Source organism: Anser brachyrhynchus (genome assembly GCF_964034855.1).
Source record: "Anser brachyrhynchus genome assembly, chromosome: 2".
Taxonomy (NCBI): Eukaryota; Metazoa; Chordata; class Aves; order Anseriformes; family Anatidae; genus Anser; species Anser brachyrhynchus.
In genome coordinates this window covers 46,236,621-46,258,719 of record NC_137695.1, presented here as the reverse complement: position 1 = coordinate 46,258,719, position 22,099 = coordinate 46,236,621, and the positions used below count along the sequence as shown (strand labels likewise).

At 41.1% G+C, this 22,099-nt stretch overlaps 1 protein-coding gene and 1 long non-coding RNA gene across 7 annotated transcripts in view; one reads left to right on the top strand and one right to left on the bottom strand.

The window, feature by feature from the left end:
• The window catches only part of DNAJC13 (DnaJ heat shock protein family (Hsp40) member C13), a 54,530-nt gene extending 49,061 nt beyond the window's left edge, over positions 1-5,469 (bottom strand). For both annotated transcript variants that reach the window (XM_080583490.1, XM_080583491.1), the window contains exon 1: positions 5,224-5,469. The gene's annotated coding sequence lies outside the window, so the exon portion shown is untranslated. The remainder of the gene's footprint in view (positions 1-5,223) is intronic.
• A 1,187-nt stretch (positions 5,470-6,656) lies between these two features.
• Positions 6,657-18,173, top strand: LOC308190421. Of its 5 annotated transcripts, none has more exons than XR_013947176.1 (4): positions 6,657-7,081; positions 7,819-7,956; positions 16,049-16,240; positions 17,838-18,173. It is a non-coding gene; the product is annotated as an uncharacterized lncRNA (long non-coding RNA). The 5 variants fall into 5 exon arrangements; XR_013947177.1 differs by lacking the exon at positions 6,657-7,081 and adding an exon at positions 7,393-7,569; XR_013947178.1 differs by lacking the exon at positions 6,657-7,081 and adding an exon at positions 7,394-7,519.
• Positions 18,174-22,099: the final 3,926 nt, after the last annotated feature.

Genomic DNA, 22,099 nt, shown 5'->3' with positions numbered 1-22,099 from the left:
TACAACTTAAGGCTGTTTTCTTTCTGAGCAAAGACTGTAGCGGTTATGTAGTCATGAACGTGAAGAATGGATAGCCTGACTGAAATGAATGAGAGAATCCCTACCCTCAGGTGAAGAATCAGCACCATCACCACCACCTAGTGAAGAGAACTTGTGGTATTGTATTGCCCCTGGGAAGAGACAAAACCAGCATTTACATATTTCAGTGACTCAATCTGAGTCAAATTCTCCAGAGTTAATATCCAATTGACCCATAGCAAGGTTTTTTATAACACAGCTTTTTGAAGCGAAGCTTCAGGAGAAGTTAAGATGTTCAGCAGCACTGTTCCTGTTTAAGAACTATGCTGTATTATTTTTTCCATGAATAGCATCAAAACAGTACACTTAGTCCAAACTATACAGAGCTTGCTGTATAGTGGCACCCTTTAGATGCAGCACTTGTGTTTTTATTGTTAGCTTTCAGAAAGAAGTTGAAGACACAAGCTTCATACCCCCCTTTTTAACCTGTTTTCTTGACACTGACTGGTGTATCAGCAAGTAGAATATAAACTTAAAACTCCACTAAGCACGGGATTGTAAATTCTATTTATCTGTAAACTCCACAGTTTTCCCAGCACCAGCCTACTTGAACCAGCTCTGTTGTCTCCCAGACCTGAACACCACCTGCTTTATAGTAAAGAGAGGTGTTACCACACTTGCAGAGCAAACATCTAGCTTTTATACTGCTCTGAGAAAAACTCATTTGCGAGTTCCTACCAGCAGCTTCTATTAATTCTGACACCAGCATGTAACTAGTCTCAGGATACTGATACATAAAGTATTGTGTATGTAGTGGGAGTGAGAAACCCACCTGACTTTTTAAAACTATTACAATCATTAAGATTTGAGGCTTTACTCACTGTGCTACTTGACAGCAATTGGAGCCTTTTTTCCTACTGAGGGGACCAGCAGAAAGGCAAAATATGCCAAGATTTAGTGCACAAGAATTAACTGATACATTTTCCTGCTGTTTAACAGAGAACAAGGCTAACAACAGCCTAGTGTTCTGAGCTGCTGTGTTAAAGTTCAGCAGTTATTTTGCAGTTGTCTATGGTTCCACAGTAAGGAAAAATTAATGTCAGCCTTTTAGATGCAAGAAACGCAAAAGTTACCTCCCTTTACTCACACACAGTAACTTTATTACCTGAAATAGCGCGATCACTACCATTGCAAAGCACATCAGGTTTTTGTTAAAGATCAGCCATATTGACAGTGTGATAGAAACCTGCTTATCCATTTTATATCACCAAAAGAAGAATATTCTTATTGTTATCTTTACCTCTTCCTCCTGCATCTAAGATAATCCCATTTTTTGTCAAGTCAGTCAACTTTCTAAAGTCATATGCTACATTTCACTTTAAACAGCATCCAAGACAATAAGTCGCCAATTTTAGTGATTTAGTGCCTGGGGCATCCAGTAATAGAAAAATCAAAAATTCAAAAGTTGTTTTGAACATACTGCAGCACAGCTATTGGATATACTATACACATCTCTCAATTTAATACGAAATGCTTAGTTCGGTTCTATTTCCACCGGACTAAAGGCAACAATAACTTCAAAAATAGTATTTTAAAAACATGTTTCATCTGTTTGAGGGAGAGAGCAGGTTGAACGTGGAATATAGCCAAAACAATCTGAGGTTCCTGCAGGCAAAATATAATCCATGACTTTGAACTTCACTTTTGAGCCTAGCAAATTCATTCCCCCAATACCTGATTAGCCAAAAAGCTAATTATAATACACAATACAGAAGTTCAGCAATATTTTTCTTTTTGGTTCTTTTAGCACTGTAAGTAGCAGTGGAACAGCTTTTGGGGAAGAGTTGATACTGCATCTTCATGTTCTGCATGTACCACAAATAGCAACCCCTAAAATTGAAGAGACTGAACTGCTGCCAGGACACCCCTGCCTCCGAGTTTAAGCTACATGAATAGGTGCATTACACAAGCTGTGTTCAACTTGCATATACTTTTCACTTCTCCAGTATTTCACATCCTTCAGACAGAATTACCATCTGGGAAACCAGAATCTATTTCAGGAAACAGAGACGAGTCAATCTCAAACAAATACTTTCAGAGTTCGAAATGAAGCTGTAACTTTGCAGGCATCAAAGCGATAGGCATAGCTGTAATTACTTGAACTAAGGGATGCTTAAGCATAAAGTCAGAAATTTGGCTGTGGGTTCAAAGTTTAGTACAGAATTCAACTGGCTTTATTCCTGGCTACATTATTCCTACGCTATTAGAAAACTTCCATTTCTCTCTTAAATGAAGGTTTAACCAACGCTAAGGTAGCACTGCAGGGCCCCAAACAAGATTATTCTATTACACCATCATGCTTGGAGGGTAGAAGCGTTGATAAGATTATACATAAAGCTGAAGTGTGACTTTCCTGAGAGAGAGAGAGAAGACATACTAAGAGGATAAAAAACAGGGACCAATTGGACAGAAGCAAAAGCAAGGCACTGATAAAGAACAAGGTTCTGTCTATCTGTGGTTCTACATACGTATTTTTTAGCTAGATGTTCCAGTATCAAATTCCTGTCATTTACACATCTACTGAAGATTTTGGAGGCATTACTTATGCAGTTCTTCTGCACTGAAATGTTTTAGCTGTCTAGGTTTAATCTACCTCTTTCACTGCTATGTTGGCTAACTGGCAGTTTCACTTTCGGCCAGATTCTTGAAGAAACATTAAACTCTTCCCTATAAAGGCTCCGCTTTTAAAGTACTACAGCATAATTAGCTTCAGAAACCGAGATTTGTTCATCTCTTGCGCAGGGACTCACAGCCCTTCTTGCAAGATAAGAAGGACATGAGACCCACACAAATCCTTAAAAGATAATTAGCGCAGACTGCCACAGTCACAGCAGCATCGCTGCCTTTGCTAATCCTGGATGCAAGCAGACTGAGAATGCCAGTCGTGCTACTACCAGAAACAACAGTGGTAACACTAGTGGCCATCCGCCAGCTGACTGCTCCCACTCCCTTGGGGAGGATAAGCAGATTATTCCATACATGTTTTCTCTTTTCTGTCTATACTGGCTTTCTTTTTTCTTTTTCTTTTTTTTTTTTTTTTTGACTTTTTTCAATGAACCGACCTGATCCAGCAGCCAAACAGGTGAGTATGAGAACAAGCGTTTACTCACTAATGGATTTTTAAGAAGCGTTCCTTTCAGTCATAGTTTAGCCACCTTGACATACCTCTTCAGAATACAATTCTATGTTAAGTATTACTAGTAAGGCTGGATAATCATGAAGTTGTTTTTGTTTTTGTTTTTTTTGACTTGAGAACACTCTTTTCAGAAGCAAACTGAAAAGTGGAACAGTTGAATATTTAACACATCAAAACACAGTTGAATGTCAGCTGAAGAATTGTTTTATTGGGTCAGTAAGCTTCATTTACTGAGCTCTAAACCCAGGTTAAAAGAAAAGTTACTAGCTCAGTCTGAAACAGACCTGACCTTTAAAACCAGTCTCTAGCATACCGCTTGAGACGTAGAAATGCAGTGATTCAGTCCCTCAGGACAACTAAGAGTTTGGAAACCATGATGAATACCACATGACACCCAGAGGAGCAAGTAATACATATGAAATCATTTTAGAAATTTATTCCAGCAAGGCTAAAATGCAAGGTAAAGTTCCTGGAAAGTCTACGCAACATGGGGACAGATACTCAGCTGAGTCTCCAAGCACTCAGAAACCTGTTTCAAGTGGGAGAACTTACAGCAATAGCCAGAAATTACTGATTCCTTTCCATTAAGCGTTCTGGCACTTCACAATCTATATCAGTCAGGAACTGAACCAAGATGCAGATCTGTAAAATGAAGCTGGCTAGAGCCAAGCACTGTTTTTATATCCATAATATTGGGCTTGTTACTGTGAACTAAGCCACAGCAACTCCTACCTCAGTTCAAAGATGAAACTAGCACTCCCTTGGACAGCCTTCCTCCTTCTCTATAAATCTCCCTACAATCAAGTAGCCTAAGGAAGCAGCTTCTAATCAGCCAGAAGCAAAAGTTCTTTGAAATCAAGCTTTAAGTTCTAAAACACTGAATATTTTCTGAAACACAGTATTTCTTAATCAGCACAGAATAATAGGAAACAAAGCAACTGTCTACTCAAATTTTATCTTTTCAGACACAGCCACAATCCAATTTGTGACAATGTGTAAGAGGAAAAGGAAAAATATATTTCAGATGATCTTAACTTCAAAAGCAGCTACGGAGCAGAAAGTAACTGCATTCACGGGAAGACTCCAAATAAACTTATCTGCCTACGTTTTCCCAAGAAGCATGCTCAAACATTCCCACAGCTCGACATCACGAAGCTGAAAGCAAACCAAAACCAAAACAAAACCTGGAACTGCAGCACTGAGACAACATCTTCCCAGCAGAGCTCAACCCCCAGCATGGGGACATCTATGGAGGTGCGCAACACCTGACAACCTACCCTGAAAGCTGCTGGCGGGTCTCTGCAGACAGAAAGCCATCTAGTACGACTACTTGTTACAAATTTCAGAAAGGAACAAGTAAATGAAAAGGAACCAAGGGAAGAAACTAAAAAATGGGAAAAAAAAAAATAAGAACATGAAGAGCAGATTTTCCAAGACAAACATTTAATTCTGTTCATGCTCTTCAGGCATACTATTACTGCTCAAAGATAAACAAATCTCATTTCTGTAAAAGCAAGCCTCCTCCGGATCTCTCCCACTCTTCGTAAATCATTTTCCAGAGCATTTCACAATGACGATATTTCAGTCTGAGGCCAGGAAAAGAAAGAGAAGGGCTCGCTTCTTAATGGCCACAGCAGCATTCATCCAAGCAAGAGGACACACCTGCCCCGCGGCTACAGAAGCTGCGTGAGGACCAGAGGAACAGTGAAACACCAGGCAGGCTGAGGCTAGAGGGACACTCAGCCTCTCTCCTCCTGCTTAAAGGCACGGGAAGAGAAGGGTTTAGGAGCGAGTACCCCCGTACCTCACCGGGGAACCAGCCATGCCCGCCCCTCACCTCACGGGGGGCAAGGGGGCTTCACCTGCCCCTCCCCCCTCCCCACACAGCCCCAACGGCCCCGCCCGGGGCTGGGGAAGAAGGGAGGGAAGACGGCCGCCGCCGCCGCCTCCTCCTCCTCCTCCTCCTCCTCCTCCTCCTCGTCCTCCCGTCCCCCGCCGCTGGGATTTACCTGGCCGGGAAGCCTGCGCTGCCCGGGCCTGCCCCCACCAGCACCTCGCTTGACAGCGATAACGGTGAAGGGCCGCCGAGCGGAGCCTTCGCCCTCGCCCTGCCCCGGCAGCCGCTCCGCCCCGCTCAGAGCCTGGCTCTGGAGGCCGCCATCTTAGCTCCGGCTACGAGACCGCCCTCTCGGCGCAGCCGCCGTCAGGCCGGGGCCCGTCACGGGACGCGGTCAGCTGATGGACCCCTCGCCCGCTCCTCCTCCTCCTCCTCCCGCGGCCGCCTCGCCCCTGCTCCGTCCTTCCCCGCCCCGCGCTCCCTGCCCGGCCCTGCCCTACCCCTGCCCGGCCGGGAGCAGCGGGGAGGCGCCGCCCAGGCGCTGAGGGGAGGCGGCTTTCCCAAGTGCCCGGCTCCTGGGGCTCCAAGAGCCCGGTAGATGGGGCTGTTGTTCCCGCTTTCACAGAATCACAGAATTGCCTAGGTTGGAAGAGACCTCCAAGATCACCTAGTCCAACCTCTGACCTAACACTAACAAGTCCTCCACTAAACCATATCACTAAGGGCTACATCTAAACGTCTTTTAAAGACCTCCAGGGATGGTGACTCAACCACTTCCCTCAGCAGCGCATTCCAATGCCCAACAACCCTTTCAGTAAAGAAGTTTTTCCTAATATCCAACCTAAACCTCCCCTGGTACAACTTTAGCCCATCCCCCCTCATCCTGTCACCAGGCACATGGGAGAAGCAAGCGCCCTCAGCTCCAGCCTCCATCGCTGCCCGTGGGGGTAGAAGTGGGGCAGACAGCGCTCTCCTGCCTCTCCCAGCTTTTCTTTTTCCCTGTAGCAAGACACTCTGCCTCATAACACACTTCTTGCAACTGCACATCCCTACATTTTTCTGGACGTTTGTCCAAGTGTTGAACCCTTTGCCTCTGTGCTCAGCTGCAAATGGTGCTTTTGAAGTCCCCTTAAGGCAGCAGCTGTGGGATGCTGTTGGCTTCCAGTGCAAAGAAATGGGGTGCTCCTCACTGAAGTCATCTTAGAAAGTTTGTAGCCCATCCCTCCCGCTTGGCACATGGCTTCTCATCATTCTGAGAGGGACTTGTCTTCTCCTGGTACCCCAGAGCTCACAGGTAGCCAAGTCACATTAAGCAATTTGTTGTACCTACTAGCTGTGCTTTGCAGCACACAGAGAGAGGAAAGCAGAGGGAGTACCACCATTCCCCTGCACTTCTTACTTTGCTGTTAGAGGCTCCAGCTTGATAAGCAAGGAAGCCAGCCAGCCAGCACACACACACACACCCTGGACCTGTTTCTGGAGGCTTTTTTAAGGCCTAATTCTGCTGCCAGCTGGGTAAGGCATCTCCTCCTGTCTCCAATAAGAAGTGCTCTGGGAGCAGGAGTGCTGTTGACTTATCGTTTTTGTGGAAGACGAACCCAATTTCTTTGACTGCTGCAAGCAGTCAGTGCTTCTCTCTCAGCTTTGCTGAGAAGGCCAGCGATTCCTCCCATTGATTCTAAGCATTCATTCCTTTGAAAAGTTGTGAGCTTAACTTTTAGTCTGATTTCATTGCTTGAGCATGGCTTGGATTCCTTCTGGTGAACTCTGGCTCCAAGGCTCTTCCTGTGCCTTGTTTTAAAGCAAGAACTGAGATTTCTGGAACTGAACCTCCAATACGAAAGCAAGAACTTGATGACACTGTCAACGGTGAAATTTAGGTTACAAAATGCTGCAAGTTTTCAGCACTGTGCGGTGCCCAGGTGGGACGAGCGCTCTGCAGAGCCGTCCTCTGGCAGCTGCAGGTTGGTCCACGCTGGCTGCGGTGCGGGGAGTCCTGCTGTGTCAGGATCCTAGCAGTAGAAGTTGCGGTAAGTGCTGTGTCCCAGTATTTATTTGATGTGATTTTAAGTCTTGGGAGCCTGTTCTTCTCCTGTTACAGGAAGAGCATGTTGATCTCATGCCTCTCACAATGAACACTGGCCACCTGTGCTAGAGCAGAGTGTATCTTGTGTGGATGCAGTCAGGGGAAGTCTTGGTGTCTATGTGCAAGCCAGCATCTGCTCTGGTAGAAGGCTGCTGTCAGCCTGTGTTGTGGGACTGCAGTTTCCTTGTTAGCCACTCCTGGGGCTCTTCTGCTAACAGGAAATGGTGACACAAAGTACAGAGGAGGAGGAGGAGAAAACCCTCTGGTGGAGTAACATATGCCATAGGGGAGCAGGACCTGACTGGATTAGATGAAGGTTGCTGCAGACCTCCTCAGATGGCTCTCGTGATGTGGGAGCCCTCTGTGTCCCACCTCTCATGAGGTAGGGTCAGCATAAATGGCTACTGGGGGGTGAGAAGAGCTCAGCATCAGGTTGGTGTTTGTTCCGTGGAGCTGTTTTGGGCCCCTGCTGGTAGCAGGCATCTTCGTGCCTTGGTTGAGTAGGGTCAGAAGTGATGGCCTTGCAAAGAGCTTTAAACAAACACTGTATTTATGGCTCTGCCTTGCGACTGGGAGGCTTGTGCAGTGGGGGAATCACTTGGGTGGGCTTTTTTGCAGGAGAAATGTACTGTGCACCTGTGCTTTCCCTTCTTTATTTCCCAAATTTCTTTCTGTCCAAAGGCAATTCCTGAAGTGAAGCGCTTGTTACTGATTTCCTCGGAAGGTGTTAGATTGCTCTTGAGGGTGCCGTCAGCCTGGGCTGGAGCCCTTGAAGCGTGCAATGATGGTTGTGCCATGGGGGACCAAAGTGATTTCCAGGTGCGAGAGCTAAGCTGTGGGTGTGGGTTGGAGCGGGTGGAGGAGATGGGTGCTCCACGTGAGGCCATGTTTTCCACGCGAGGCCACATTTTCCACGCGAGGCCACTGTAACTTCCTTGTTGGTTCTTATGTTTTACTTCTTTTCCATTCTTATTCCTTTTTTTCCACTTATTTTTAATTTTGGTTTGGCTTTGGGGGGTGGTGGGGAATTTTTTTTTTTCTATTTCTCTTGTGGGCTTTTTGCACTGTGCTTTTTCTTTTTTCTTTTTCTTGCCTTGACTTTTTTTTTTTTTTTTCTGATGTGTTTTCTAGTTTCATTGTTGGGATATTTGATATTCAGTATTGTCTTTTCTGGAGGGTTTTCCTTAAACTCTTCCTTTGGATTCTGCATTGTTTTTTTGTTTTTTTTTTTTTTTTTTTTTTGGTGCCTGGAGGTGGCTTTTCTGTAGGGTTTTCTCTCATATTTTTTTTCTGTTGGATTTTGCAGTGGAATTTGGTGAGGTTTTTGGTGGCTTTTTTTGGTAGATTATTCTCTAAGGTTTTCCCTAGTTTTTTTGCTTTGGTCTCCTTTGGTGTTCAGTTGGCTTTTCTGTAGGGTTTTCTCCAAAATTTTCTTTGCAATTTGCATTGGATTTATTTCGGGGGGGAGGGTTCACTGTAGATTTTTCTTTGTTTTTCTGTTTTGTTTGGCATTGCACTTTTGGGGGCTTGGTGGTGGGTTTTTGGTAGGGTTAACCCTGCGATGTTCCCATTGAATTTGCATTGGAGTGTTGTGGGGTTTGGTGGTGGCTTTTCTGGAAGGTTTTCTGACAGTTTTTCTGTTCGATTTTGCAATGGAATTGTGAGGCTTGGTGGTGGCTTTTCTGTACACTTTCTCAAAGATTTTCCCTTTGAATTTCCAATGAATCTGGGGGGGTAAATGGTGGGTTTTCTGCAGGGTTTCCTGTCAGTTTTTCTCTTGGGTTTAGCATTGGATTTTTTTTGTGTGTGTTTGGTGGTGGCCTTTCAGTACGGTTTTCTCCCAGTTTCTCTGTTGGATTTCACAGTGGAACTTGGGAGGGAACTTGGGAGACTAGAGGGAGATTTTATGTAGGGTTTTCTCTAAGCCTTTCCCTTGGAATTTACATTGGATTTTGGGGATGTGGGGGTTGTTGGTTGCTTTTTTGCAGAGTTTTCGCCAAAATTTTCCCTTGGATTTTGCAGTGAATTTTGGGGGGTTGTTGGTGTCTTTTCCGTAGGCTTTCTGAAAGATCTTTGCTTTGACTTTCCATTGGATTTGGGGGGAGGGTTAGTGGTGGGTTTTCTGCAGGGTTTTTTGTCAGTTGTTCTCTTTAATTTATCATTGGATTTTTTTTGTGTTTGATAGTGGCTTTTCTGCACGGTTTCCCCAAAGTTTTTCCCTTTGAATTTCCAATGGGTTTTGGAGGGTTTCATGTTGGGTTTTCTACAGGGTTTTCTGTCCATTTTTCTGGGGGGTTTAGCATTGGATATTTTGTGTTTGGTGGTGGCTTTTCTGTACGATTTTCTCCCCGTTTCTCTGCTGGATTTTGCAATGGAATTTGGGGGACTGGGGGTGGCTTTTTTGTAGGGTTTTCTCCAAGCTTTTCCTTTGGAATTTGCATTAGATTTTTTTTTTTTTTTCTAAAGGTTGGTGGTGGCTTTTCTGTGGTGTTTTTTTCTGTTCCTTTTTTGCACTGGAATTTTGGGTTCTGTGGTGTTGGTTTTTCTGTAGGCTTTTTCTCAAGTTTTTCCCTTTGAATTTTCGTTGGATTTTGGGGGGGGGTTTGTCGTGCCTTTTCTGTAGGGTTTTCTCTCAGATTTTTCTTTGGAATTTGCATTGCATTTTTTGGATGACATGGTAGTGTTTTTTTTTTGTTTGTTTGTTTGTTTTTTTTTTTTTTTTGTGTGTATTCTCTATTTTGGGGGGGATTTAGCCATGGATTTTTTGTTTAGTTGCGGCTTTTCTCAAGGGTTTTCTCTGTTTTGCTGTTGGATTTTGTTTTTTGGGGGTTTGGTGGTGGCTTTTCTGTACAGTTTTCTGTCAGCTTTTCTATTCTATTTCGCAGCGGGATTTGGGGGACTTGGATTTTCACTTGGATTTTGCATTGGATATTTGGGGTTTGGTGGCGGTTTTTCAGTGGTGAATTCCTTAAATTCTTCCCTTGGATTTTGCATTGTATCTTTTTTTTGGTGTTTGGCGATGGCTTTTCTGTAGGGTTTTCCCTCAATTATTCCTGTGGATTTTTTTTTTTTTTTTTGAAGTGGGGGGGGTGGGGGGTGGCTTTCCTGAATTCTCCCCTTGGATTTTGCGTTGGATTGTTTTGATGTTTAGTGGTAGTTATCTGTAGGGTTTTCTCTAATATTTTTCTGTTGGATTTTGCAGTGGATTGGGGGTGTTTGGTGGTGGCTTTCTGTTGGATTTTGCTTTGGATTCTTGTGGTTTGGTGGTGGCTTTTCTGTACAGATTTCTGTCCATTTTTCTGATGGACTTTGAGTGGAATTTGGGGTTTGCTGGTTGCGGTGGAGTTCGGATGTTTGTTTACATCTATTCTGTAGAGCTTTTGTAAAGTCTTTTTGTTGGATTTGGCATTGGATTATGGGGGGATTTGTGTTGGCTTTTCTACTGAGTTTTATTCTCTGCTTTTCTGTTGGATTTTGCAGTGGAATTTGATGAATTTGTGGTGGCTTCTCTGTAGAGTTTTCTGTAATTTATTCCCTTGCATTGTGCATTTGAATTTTGGGTGTTTGGTCGTTTTTCACTACGGTTTTCTCTAAGCTTTGCTGTTGGATTTTGCATTGCATTTTAGGGGTTTGGTGGTGGGTTCTCTGTAGGGTGTTCCCTAAATTATTCTTTTGGATATTTTCATTGAATTTGTGTGTGTGCTTTTTGTGGAGGCTTTTCTGTAGGGTCTTCCCTACATTAATGTGGATGTTGCATTGGATTGGGAGGGGGAGGGGGGGGCATGGGGGGCGTTGGTAGTGGCTTTTCTGTAGAAATTTCTATAAGATTTTCCCGTGGATTTTTCACTGGAGTTTGGGTTTCGAATTTCTTCCCTTGGATTATGCATTTGAATTTTTGGTGTTTGGTGGTTTTTCAGTAGGGTTTTCGGTAAGCTCTTCTGTTGAGCTTTGTAGTACATTTGGGGAGTTTGGTGGCTTTTTTGTACATTATTCTCCAAGTCTTTCCCTTGGATTTTTCCATGGGATGTTTGGAGTTTGGCTGCATTTTTTCTGTAGGGTTTTCTCCAAGATTTTCCCTGGGGTTTGCTTATAGGGAATTCCTTAAATTCTTCCCTTGTATTCTATATTAGCTTTATTTATTTATTTATTTATGATTGGTGGTGGCTTTTCTGTAGAGTTTCCTTTTAAGTCTGTCTTTTGGATTTGGCATTGGATTATTGGGAATTTTTGTTGGCTTTTCTCTTGATTTTTTTTCTAAGCTTTTCTTTTGGATTTTGCAGTGGAATTTGGCAGAGTTGTGGTGGCTTTTCTGTAGGGGATTTGTCTGTTTTTTTCTGTTAGACTCTGCAGTGGATTTTGATGGGGTTGGTTGTGACTTTTTTATATGGTCTTGTCTTAGTGTTTCTGTTTGTTTGCAATGGATTTTTGAGGTTTGGTGGTAGCCTTTCTGTGTGGTTTTCTGTCTTTTTTAATGTTGGATTTTCCATTGAGTTTTGGGGGTTGATTTTCTGTAGGATTTCCCTAAATTCTTCCCTTGTGTTTTGTATTTTTTTTTCCCCTTTGGTGGTGTCTTTTTGGTAGGGTTTTCTCCAAAATTTTTTTTGTGATTTTTTTCTTTGTACTTTGGAGTTTGGTAGTGTCTATTGTGTAGAGTTTTCCTTAAGTTTTTCTGGTTTAATTTGGCATTATTTTATTTGGCTTTTGGTGGAGGCTTTTCTGCAAGTATTGGATTTTGAGGGTATTTGTTGTGTCTTTTCTCTTGAGTTTATTTTCCAAGCTTTGCTGTTGGATTTTGCAGTGGAATTTAGTGCACTTCAGTGCATTTGAAATTTGGGTGTTTGGTGGCTTTTCTGTAGGGCTTTCTGTAAGTTCTTCTGCTGGACTTTGCAGTGCATTTGAGGAGTCTGGTGGTGGCTTTTTTTGTACATTATTCTCTAAGCCTTTCCCTTGGATTTTTCCATGGGTTTATTGGGATTTGGTTATGTCTTTTCTGTAGGGTTTTCTCTAAGACTTTCCCATGGGTTTGTCTTTGGACAATGTGGGTTTTGGTGATGGCTTTCCTCTAGGGTTTTCCCTAAATTTTTCACTTGGATTTGTATGTGATTATTTTTTTTTTTCCTGTGTGGTGGAGGCTTTTATGTAGGCTTTTCTCCAGTGTTTTACCTTGGATTTGGCATTGGACTGTGGGTTTTGGTGATGGTTTTTTGTAATTCTTCTCTTGAAATTTGCACTGGATTTTTTTTTTCTGTGTGTGTTTGCTGGTGGCTTTTCTGTAGGGTTTTCCCTAAGCTACTTCTATTTTTAAGTCTCTGCCTCATGACTCTCATTCTTCACTGGTACTGCAAGGCCAGGCTGTGCCCGCCATCACGGGGTTCATCACTGCTGGTGTGCCTGTGCTGGCTCAGGTCTGGCTCCCATTAAACCGAGGAGGTTAACAACTGGGGACGGGTGCAGCTTTGATGACAAAGGGGTGAATTGGCCCCAAGCTGGGCAGGATGTGGTCCTGGCAGGGGTACACAGGACTCAGCGGCAGCAGGAAACCGGACGGGAAGGAAAATAGGCGCTGCCCATGCCTGGGCAGGAGCAAGGGGGACCGGGCTGTGGCTGTGAGGTCTTGATGCATTTTCTGGTTTGAGCTGCAACAGCAAGACGCGAGCTTTGTCCAAGGCCCAAAGCTATCCCGGCTACATGCAACCTCCCTCCATTTTCAGGGGGCCATTTGAGTTTCTGCCTGAACTTTGGATTGGAATAGTGCTGTGGGTGATGTACGTCTGGTTCATCCCCTCGTGAAGTGATTGTTTTGGCCATTTGGCGGGTAATAGATTGAGCTAAACTGAGCCTTTTTTCTCCATAAAAGCTTTTCATACTCTTTTTTTCTACATGCTTGGCTTTCCTGTTTGTATTTTTTTTATAGTTTTAGTGCTGGATTCTGTGCTGGATATTGTAGTATTAGTGTTTATTTTATTTTATTTTTTTTTTCTGTAGGTCTGTCTGTAAAACCTTTATCGATTTTTGTAATTTCATTGTTCATTTTTATGCAATTTTTTTTAGCATCACTGTTTTTTCTGTAGATTTTTTGGAGTTTTGGTCATGCTTTCTTCCCCCATTGTTTCTATTTTTCCTGTCAGTTTTTCTATTTGATGGCTTGGTATGTTTTTTCTTTTTTTTCCTCCCTCTTTGTTTTTATAGTTTTGTTTGTTTTTCTGTATTTTGTTTGTCTTGTAGGCTTTTTTTTTCCTGTAGGTTCTTGAGTTTGTGTTGGAGTTATGGTAGGGTGAAAGAAGAAGCCTTCCTGCATATCTCCAAAGAAAACACTGAATACTTCAGTTCAGTCTCTCCAGTGGTACACTCATACTTTTCTTGGTCATCTAGAATAACTTCATTGACTTGGGCTGGTGTAGTTTACAGGCTTTTTGAAGTGCTCTTTGAAATTTTCAAGGATCTGAGTGAAGAAAATTCTTTTTATGCAACCTGGAGATTTTAATGAAAATGTAACAATTTTATCACTGTATTTTTAGGTGGAGATGAATAGCAGAGGAACCAATGTAATTTATTTGTAGTTTTCCTGGAAAGTATGGTGCTTGTGGCACTGCACTTAGGTTTGGAGACATAGTTCTTGCTTCCCAGAAATTCGGCTTTGAGTCAGGCAGTGAAGAAAGTGGACTGGATCTTTATCACCCACACCTGAGGTGTGCTCACAAATGTTACTTAGCTTAATCCAGGTAATTTTATATGAATGTTGAGATTCATTCTGAAAACATATATACATAGAAAAAAATGATTACAAGGTTTTGGTTTTGACTCAAGCAGAACAGAAATAATCTCTAAATCTTGAAAGGTGTTTCAATGGGAACTGGCTGCTACTTATGCTCCCGTTCTCACGCAGTATATAGCAATGAACTGCAAGCCTCTAACAGCATTATTTGCCAAGTGTGTAAAATTAGCATACAGGTCTGAAGTGTATTTGGCAGTGGTCTTATTGACATGGGATTAAATCCATGGGTTGGCATCTGAGAGGTTAATTTTGCTGTGCATGTGCATCAGTTTTGTTTTCTGGGAAAAGTTAGTTGGTCTCTGGAGTCTGTCCTAGAAACGTAGTGCATGTCTGTGAATCTTAAATAACCAGAGATTGAAAATTTTTGGCTCATGTGGAGCGATTGGACAATGTACTGCCTCTGTCAATTTGTTTCTATCTTTGGAAAGCTGTGAAAAATTAGACTTGTACATTACATCAGCATTATCATCTTCATGCTGTGTTGCTTAGTTTTATTTCCAATAGAAATGTAGGGATGTTTTGTGAACCACGGGAGTTGGAGATTAAGGATCTGATCTTCAGACAGCAGGGGTCTGACTGCATTTTAATGCTCGTTTTACTTGAGGTAGACACAACTGTTTTCACAAGTTTGGCAATTTCCAGTTAGAGGAACTCCAAATAAATAAGTTTGCAGGTTATATAGGAACTAAGCTTCTTGGTGTGCTTTAATCGCAGGTTTAATTCTTGTTCTCTGGGTAACTGGCTAAATGTCACAATCCATTGTTTTTCAATATCACAAAATCCTGATGTGGTGTGTTCCATGCAAAGAATTAGTTGATATTGGATAATGGGAATTCTCTTCTCCTTTATTTTTGTATGCTTTGAGATGATTAACCTTATTTCTTAGTCTGCAAATTCTTTTGTCTCAAGGTCAGCTTTCATTGAGTGTTAAAGCTTGATCAAAGCCTGTGTTTGAGCTTGTTTGTGGCTGGTAAATTCTGTGCCCACGCCTGATTATGCTCTGCTTAGCCTTGCAGAACTTCTCTGAAGGGCTGAACAGGTGAGATGACATTAAGTCAGAGAGTATGAACAGAAATGGGGATTAGCCTAGGAGCCGGACCCACACATGCAATGCAAGCAGGTCCTCAGAAATGAACAAGAATGGGGTTTTCCTGGCAGTAGCCATATAGCGATGCTTCCTCCCAGGAACGAGAAACTCCAGTTGCTCTCAGTATTTCTTCTGCTTTCCATCACTGATGAAGGGGAGAGGGCAAATAAGTTTGGGAAGTTACTGCCCTCTTTTTCCCAGAGGAGAGTGTTGGGGCTTGTCAAGAGGGAGGGTTTGAGCAACTTCCTTCCCCTGTTTCTGAAAGGAAAGCTTTGGCATCTGCTTAGTGGTGGCACCTTGTAACTCCAGGGCTTGGTTCATTGAGGGGCTTGTTTTGAAAAAAAATGGAGGGCAGGAGGATGATGATGACTTCATAGCCATGCTCTGAGTCGAGTGCGATGATGGTGTAGTCAGTCAGCCCCTCTTCTCCTTCAGCTGTGATGGGTAAACCCAAGAGCAGCACCTCAGAGTGCCGGCCAAGACTCAGGCTTTAGACTCAGGACAAACACCAGCAATGGTGGGCACGGAAATGGGGTGTTGTAGGCAACCGTTGTTTTTCTCTTGGGATACTCTGTTTGCTTCTGATGGAGGACAGGCTACCAAGTTAATCAGCAGTTGTGTGTGAAATGCTGGCAGCTGTGTATGGGTCTGCTCCCTGGAGCTGCGCCACTTATGTGGAGTTACTGTGTTCCAGGTGCTGCTGAAACAAATTTCACTGTATTATGAAGCAGCCACACTCTAAGAAGGTTGAAGAGACGTCCCCTTTACAGAATTTTGCCTCAGTTTTGTCCTTCTACTTAAGAATAGCCACTGTTTAGCCCAACTGTACCTGGAATATCATTTTCCAACTTCTCTGCCAAAGTAAAGGCTACTTCTGTTTGAATATGATATGGAATGGCTTTTTTGGCAAACTGAAGTATCTGGGGGTGGATGAATCATCTAATTTACCTAAGAAACACGTTGTATTGTAGGATACATTTCCTTTCTCAAAATACGGCCATTCAGAAATCTAAAGAGAAGGGAGTAATTCTGCTTTCCTCTCTCTCCAGTGGTTATCCCAGTGGTTGTAGATGGCTTCTCATGAACCGGAGTCTCCCTTCTCCGGTTTTATAACTTGATCCTGAATTATGGTGAAGAAATATTCTCCCATTCTTACAGAGGCTATTCTAGTTCATATTAAACAAATAAATGTCCTTTGGGCAAAAGCAAGAATGACTCATGTCCTCGTAGCTGAGCCTGTGGTAAGGACCTATTGAGTTTGTTTGTTTTGTTTCTGTGAATGTGCAATATTTACCTCAACACAATTTGTACACAAGAATATGAAAATGTCTTGTAACATGGAAGGGATAAGGAATAATACAAAGTAAAATATATATAAAAAGTGTGAAGAAATTGGAGTTGGTGAAACACGCAAAGCATGGAAACAATATTTGAAAGTACTTTTTTTGGATAAGGAAAATAATTGCCTTTTATTGGAGAGCTTTGCAAATAAACTGAAGATGAGAGCATGATTTTTGGTAATGCCTTGTTTTTCACACCTCCCATCGTTAATTCAGACTACTGAGCTCAAATTACTATGTTTCTTTTTAGCAGGTAATTGATAGGCTCTTGCCTTGATAGGAGACTATAAAGTTTTGAACACTGGATTGTGTTTATATTTGCAATTAATTAGCATACAAATGCACTTGCATACTGTATTAGAAGACTCACAGTATGGTCTGCAAAATCAGTCTTAAACTTAGAAGATCTCCAGAACTAAACTATGCATTAGAAATGCTCTTTGCAAATATGTTACTGTTTTTTTTCCCTGTCCTTCAGGACACAGGATAGACAGTACTTATTTAGGAGAGATTCTTTTCACTTCAATATAGTTGCCTCACAATTAGGTATGTAGCTGAAACCAGAAGTCTAATTACCTCTAAAGTCTAAAGAGAAATAGAAGAAACTATGGATGGTTATTCTTCCTGCTCATCTCAGAAGACGGTCTTGGGATGCAGTGAATCCCCTCTGGAGATGCATGGATCTCTTCAGTGAGAACAGAGTCTACACGACTACATTAAAGTGGGTCTTTTACAAAACTATATTTAGGTGAGGTATATCCTGCCCTTGAGCAACTGTTCAGTGTTGTATTGCTGCCTGGGTGTTCAGTATTCAGTGATAGTCTTTATTGCCATGTTGGGTAACATCCTTTTCAAACCCACCTCTGAAGACAGAATTATTCATTTTCTCTGACCTTTTCTACAGCAATTGTCAGTATGTTAGCTGGGTGCTTCACAAAAATGACTTATAGCCACCTTGGGAGATAAGGAGATACTATTACCTCTATTTTATAGGCAACCTTTACTTTGGCATTTCCTTGGATTTTAAATATCTGACTTTGCAACTTCAATAATGTAACTTTAATTTAGATTCCTTATGCAATTTAAAAATAAATAAATAAATAAATAAAAAGCCAGCATGTGGTATTTCATTGACATAAAAATCTTGTGATAGGCGATCTATCAGAGTCATCTCTTTAGTTTGAAACTCCATTCCAGAGGATCCCCACCTGGCAGGGAAAACTTCTTAGAAACTGCTGCTTATTGCAAGGAGCTGTTTCAGAGCTATTATCAGTTTGGAAGAAGTATCCTGACTCCTAGTGTTCACACAGCCAGCTTTGATTGCAGCTGCCCCTGAAGTTCTAAGTAGGAATACTTCTGATTTTTGTTCAGTTTTATCCAGGTTTTCTGTCATTAAGCAGCAGACTTCAGGATAAGAGGTAGTTTTCTAGTAAGGAAAAGACTTCAATACTGATAGCAAAGTTAGGAGCATACACCTGATGCTGAACTTCTTTCCTAGGTCTCACGGAGAAGTCTTGAAGAACAGAAGTGAAGGGAATCGTTCATTAGCCACCCCCAACTTCCTTGCTAATTTAGGGGGATTTACTGTCCTGAAACTTCAGTTGGCCCACGAAGGTGCAAATTAAGCATCTATTAAGCTATACAGGAATGACTTGACATGTAAATGGACTTCAGAAAGCATTGCAGCCATAACTGGACCTTTTTCCTTTTCTGTAAGATTTTGCAAATACCTTGTTATTAAAGTTACCCACTTTTCAAAGACTTAATGTTATGGCTTGCTTCTAGAGTGCTCTCAGATGCATTACTGAAACAGATGCTGGAATGGGAGCACAGCACTTAGAAAGCGATTCCTTCCGCATGAAGGTTGCTATCAGATTTGGGGGGGGTCATTCTGATTACGTTAAGAAAGTTAAAACCTTTAAAAACACTCTAAAGATCTATTATTCTAACGGATAACAAGTAGTTAGGGGATCCAACTGTATTCCTTCCCCAATGGACAGTCTTGTTCTAAACTCCCTATGAGCTTCTCATACAGATCTATGACGTATTCTAGCCCCCATTTAAAACAGTGAAAAAGTTTTTGTTTTGGTGTTGTTGTTTTTTTTTTTAATTTTTTTTTTTTTAAATATACTGAAAAACACTAGGATCTTCCTCCAAACAGTTTTAAGTCTAGTCCAAAATTTCTCAAACACTCTTTGTGGAAGATATTTAGTGTGGAGAACTTTATCCTTGTCAATGGAAGCCATAAGAAACTGAACAGAGGGTTTTCTAATAGGAAATTCTGGGAAAATGTTATGTCAGACAGTGACTGCACTGGCACTAATTGTTCACTAAGAATTCTTTGTTACATAAAAAGTGAGTTTTCCAGTGCCCATATGGCATATATTACCATTTTTTTTCAGAATTCTCTCAATGTAAAACAATCAAAGAAACCCACAGAAATCATGACCATGTTAAAGAAGAGGTTTACTCTGACTATATTTTTGTTTCCAAAATGAAGTTGTCATTGTACTGGGTTGCACTGAAAAGCTCTCATGAGAGCTCTTGCTGTGGTCAGGATTTTACCTTTGGGACATATTATAGAGTACATACTTGAAAATGGTTTTCAAAATACCACTCCTTGTCATTCTAAGCAAAAGAGAAAGTAATGTGGGAGACCTTCCTGGTAGGGGAAAAGTTTGCTATCTGTTTTATATTTGATGCATACAGCTGTTAACTTGATTTGGGTTATACATTTTGCAGTCCCAAAATGAAGAAAATATTTTCTTCAAAGATATGAATTTGGGACACCTCAGAGTGTTTGAGAGGAGAGATTATACCTACGGATTTTTCTCCTTGTTGGAGGTAAATTGCTGGTTCTCTTTGTCGTGGAAAAAACCTTGAAAAAATAAATGTGAAAGACTTCAAGTGTCTTTGAAGTAAATGTAAAATTCTTAAAATCTAACAATGTTTTATCTTCTCCTTTATGCTCTATTAGTAAGATATTTACTTTCACAATCCAGTATCTTTAATTCAGTATCTTTAATACTCAGAATAGGCATTGTTTTTCATCTACGTCTATCACTGAGATACTTGCCTTTTGGACAAATACAAGTTATTTAATTGCCAGTCTGAAATGTGCACAGATGTAATGTGATGTGATGCTCGAGGGCTATCAGAAAATGTTGGCCATTCTTAAAGTGGGTGGAGATGCACCACGTACAGAAAAAAAGGTTATTGCTGCTGAGATGGATATGCTGGTGAGCAGAATATCAATGAAAATACTTCTGTACTACTGTGCTCTGATGAACTCTGACTTCTAGAAAGTATAAACAGAATTTTACATGTGGAATTCCTGTATTTTTAAGAACTTTGCATGAAAGCATCCCAACTGTCATTAGGCAGTAAAAGTAGCCTGTCTCCCTGAAGAATCCTTGTATGCCTGAGGCTGTGCCATGGCATGGTATCCTTCCTTCCTGAACCTCCTTGTAGGTGTGCTCTTTTCCATGTGTATCAGCCTCCCTTCTCTCCACCTTGCTTCTTCATAAATTGCTCTTATCAGTGTTATACCAATCTCCCCTTTTTTATAATGACTTTGAAACATTGGTCACCAATCAACTTATATCTCAGGTGCCTGAATGTTTTAGACGTCAGAGCATAATGTGCTCATGTGACTGAGCTTGAGTGGCTTGAAGGTACCACCCCTCAATTGCTGTCTGATATTCTCACCTCAGCTCAGGTGCTGTAGCTGACAGCTTGGGCTTCAACTGACCAATCTGTTGTACGTACTCTACAATCATCATAATGATTGTATTTCACTTATCTTTAATATCATAATTGCTGGCATGTTATTGAATATCAAATAATTGTGGTTTTAACCAAGAGTCCATTAAACACTGCAATTTAATCTTGTTGATGAAGTCTTGTATTCTCAAATTAATTTCTGAATGAAGAAATATCTTGAAAAAGCTTTGAAAAACTGTACTGTACCGGTCACTTATTTTTGCTTTTCAGCACTCCTTGGAGTAATACTATTCAGAACTTTTGACCGCATTTCTATCTTTATGCAAATATGCCATAATTAGTTGAATGAAAGGCATCTCTTTGACTTCTGTTTTTCAAAATTCCTTCCAAACAATAGAGTATTGTATTCTAACAGTTTTTCGGCATTTTAATGCTTTCAATGCTTCATTTGCTACATAACTTAATTCTGTAAAATGCTATCAGCTTTAGCCTACTGAAATGCAGTCACCTTTCCTTCATATGGATTAATTCCGACAACATACTGTATTTAGATTGCTCTAGCAATACTAACTGTCCCTTTAGGAGATTATAATTTATGCAATGCTGCAGAACTTTGGTATTCTGTCTATGAAGGTGATAGAGAAGTATTTACTTTAGTGTGGCCTTTTTTGTATAACTAGCTGCTGGATGATGGCTATCACTGCTCTTCTACTCATTGCTCACACACATTCAGCAACTGTACCACCTGTTTTTTTTAATGTGTGAATTTCATTAGTTTTTATTTAAATGGTATTTTTGACTTCAGTGATTTTTTTTTTCAGCCAGGTTTGTTAGCTTGCTATTAAACCTTGTGCCAAGAAATTACAAGTCTTCCTGACCAGACCTACCTATGGTCACTTACTCTGAGTGTTGGCAGAGGAAGTGAGTGCCCGCTGCCTACCGGTGTACCCTTAGAAGCTAGGGCTAAGAACTGCTTTCTCAGTCAGGAATGTTCACTGGATTTTTATCAGGCCACACAGGAGTAGGTCTGTCAGGTACAGCTTTTGCTCTCCCTTTCCTCCCTTCCTTCTTCCATCCCTGCTTTGTCTTGGGGACATGTGGCAACTCTTGAATTACATGATACCACAGAAGACTGCTGGATTTACAAAGCTGAATGGGGATTGCTGCCATTACATAAAAGCATTGCAAAGCAAATTTCTTATATCAGCTTGTTAGATGCTTATTAGCAGAGACCAAAGAATGAAATTTGTATAATGAAATTGGTGTAACAAAACTAGTAATCAACATTTTGATAGCTCGATTTTAATCAAGAAACATGGATTATATTCCAGCATATTTAGTCAGCTCAAAGTAGCATTCCAGCAGTAAACTGTGTGTTTACCTGTCTGTTTTCCTTTTATATTCTACTTCTATTTTTGGACGTGCTTTGTTATAAAGAAATGTTAACTTTGTTTATAATGCAAGGGAATGATTAAAGGAAAGGAAGATACAAATTTAAAGTAAAATATAAGAGAAAGTGGAGCTTAAAGAGAAATTATTCAGAGAAAAAGAAAACAAAGGTATGTTTAGTAGTTCAGATAAGTTATGGAAACTAAATTTTACAACATAGTAAAATATCTTTCAGGAATTAAAGTAGATCAAGATTTTGTAAACATTAAGTTTTAAAGCATTCATAAAATGATAATCAGGTATTGACAATAGCACTCTAGTTTTCAGGGTCATTTCTGGTGAGATGTGATACTACTGGATACCTCTAGGGTGCGTAGCTTTGTTTTTTCCATTTACTTAAAGTTTTGTGAAAAGCCTGGAATACCAAAAAAAATTGTTTTTGAATTGCTATCTTCCAATTTTAAAGCTTGCAATATTATTTAAAAGTAATAATAATAACAATAACAATAATAATAATATTAATAATAACAACAACAATAAGTCAGCAAAATTCTCACTCCATTGAAGTCCATAACAGTTTTACTGTTAGCTGTGACACAGGCACTGTTTCACCCTTAGTTTTTTCCAGTCATTTACCAAGTCAGGAGC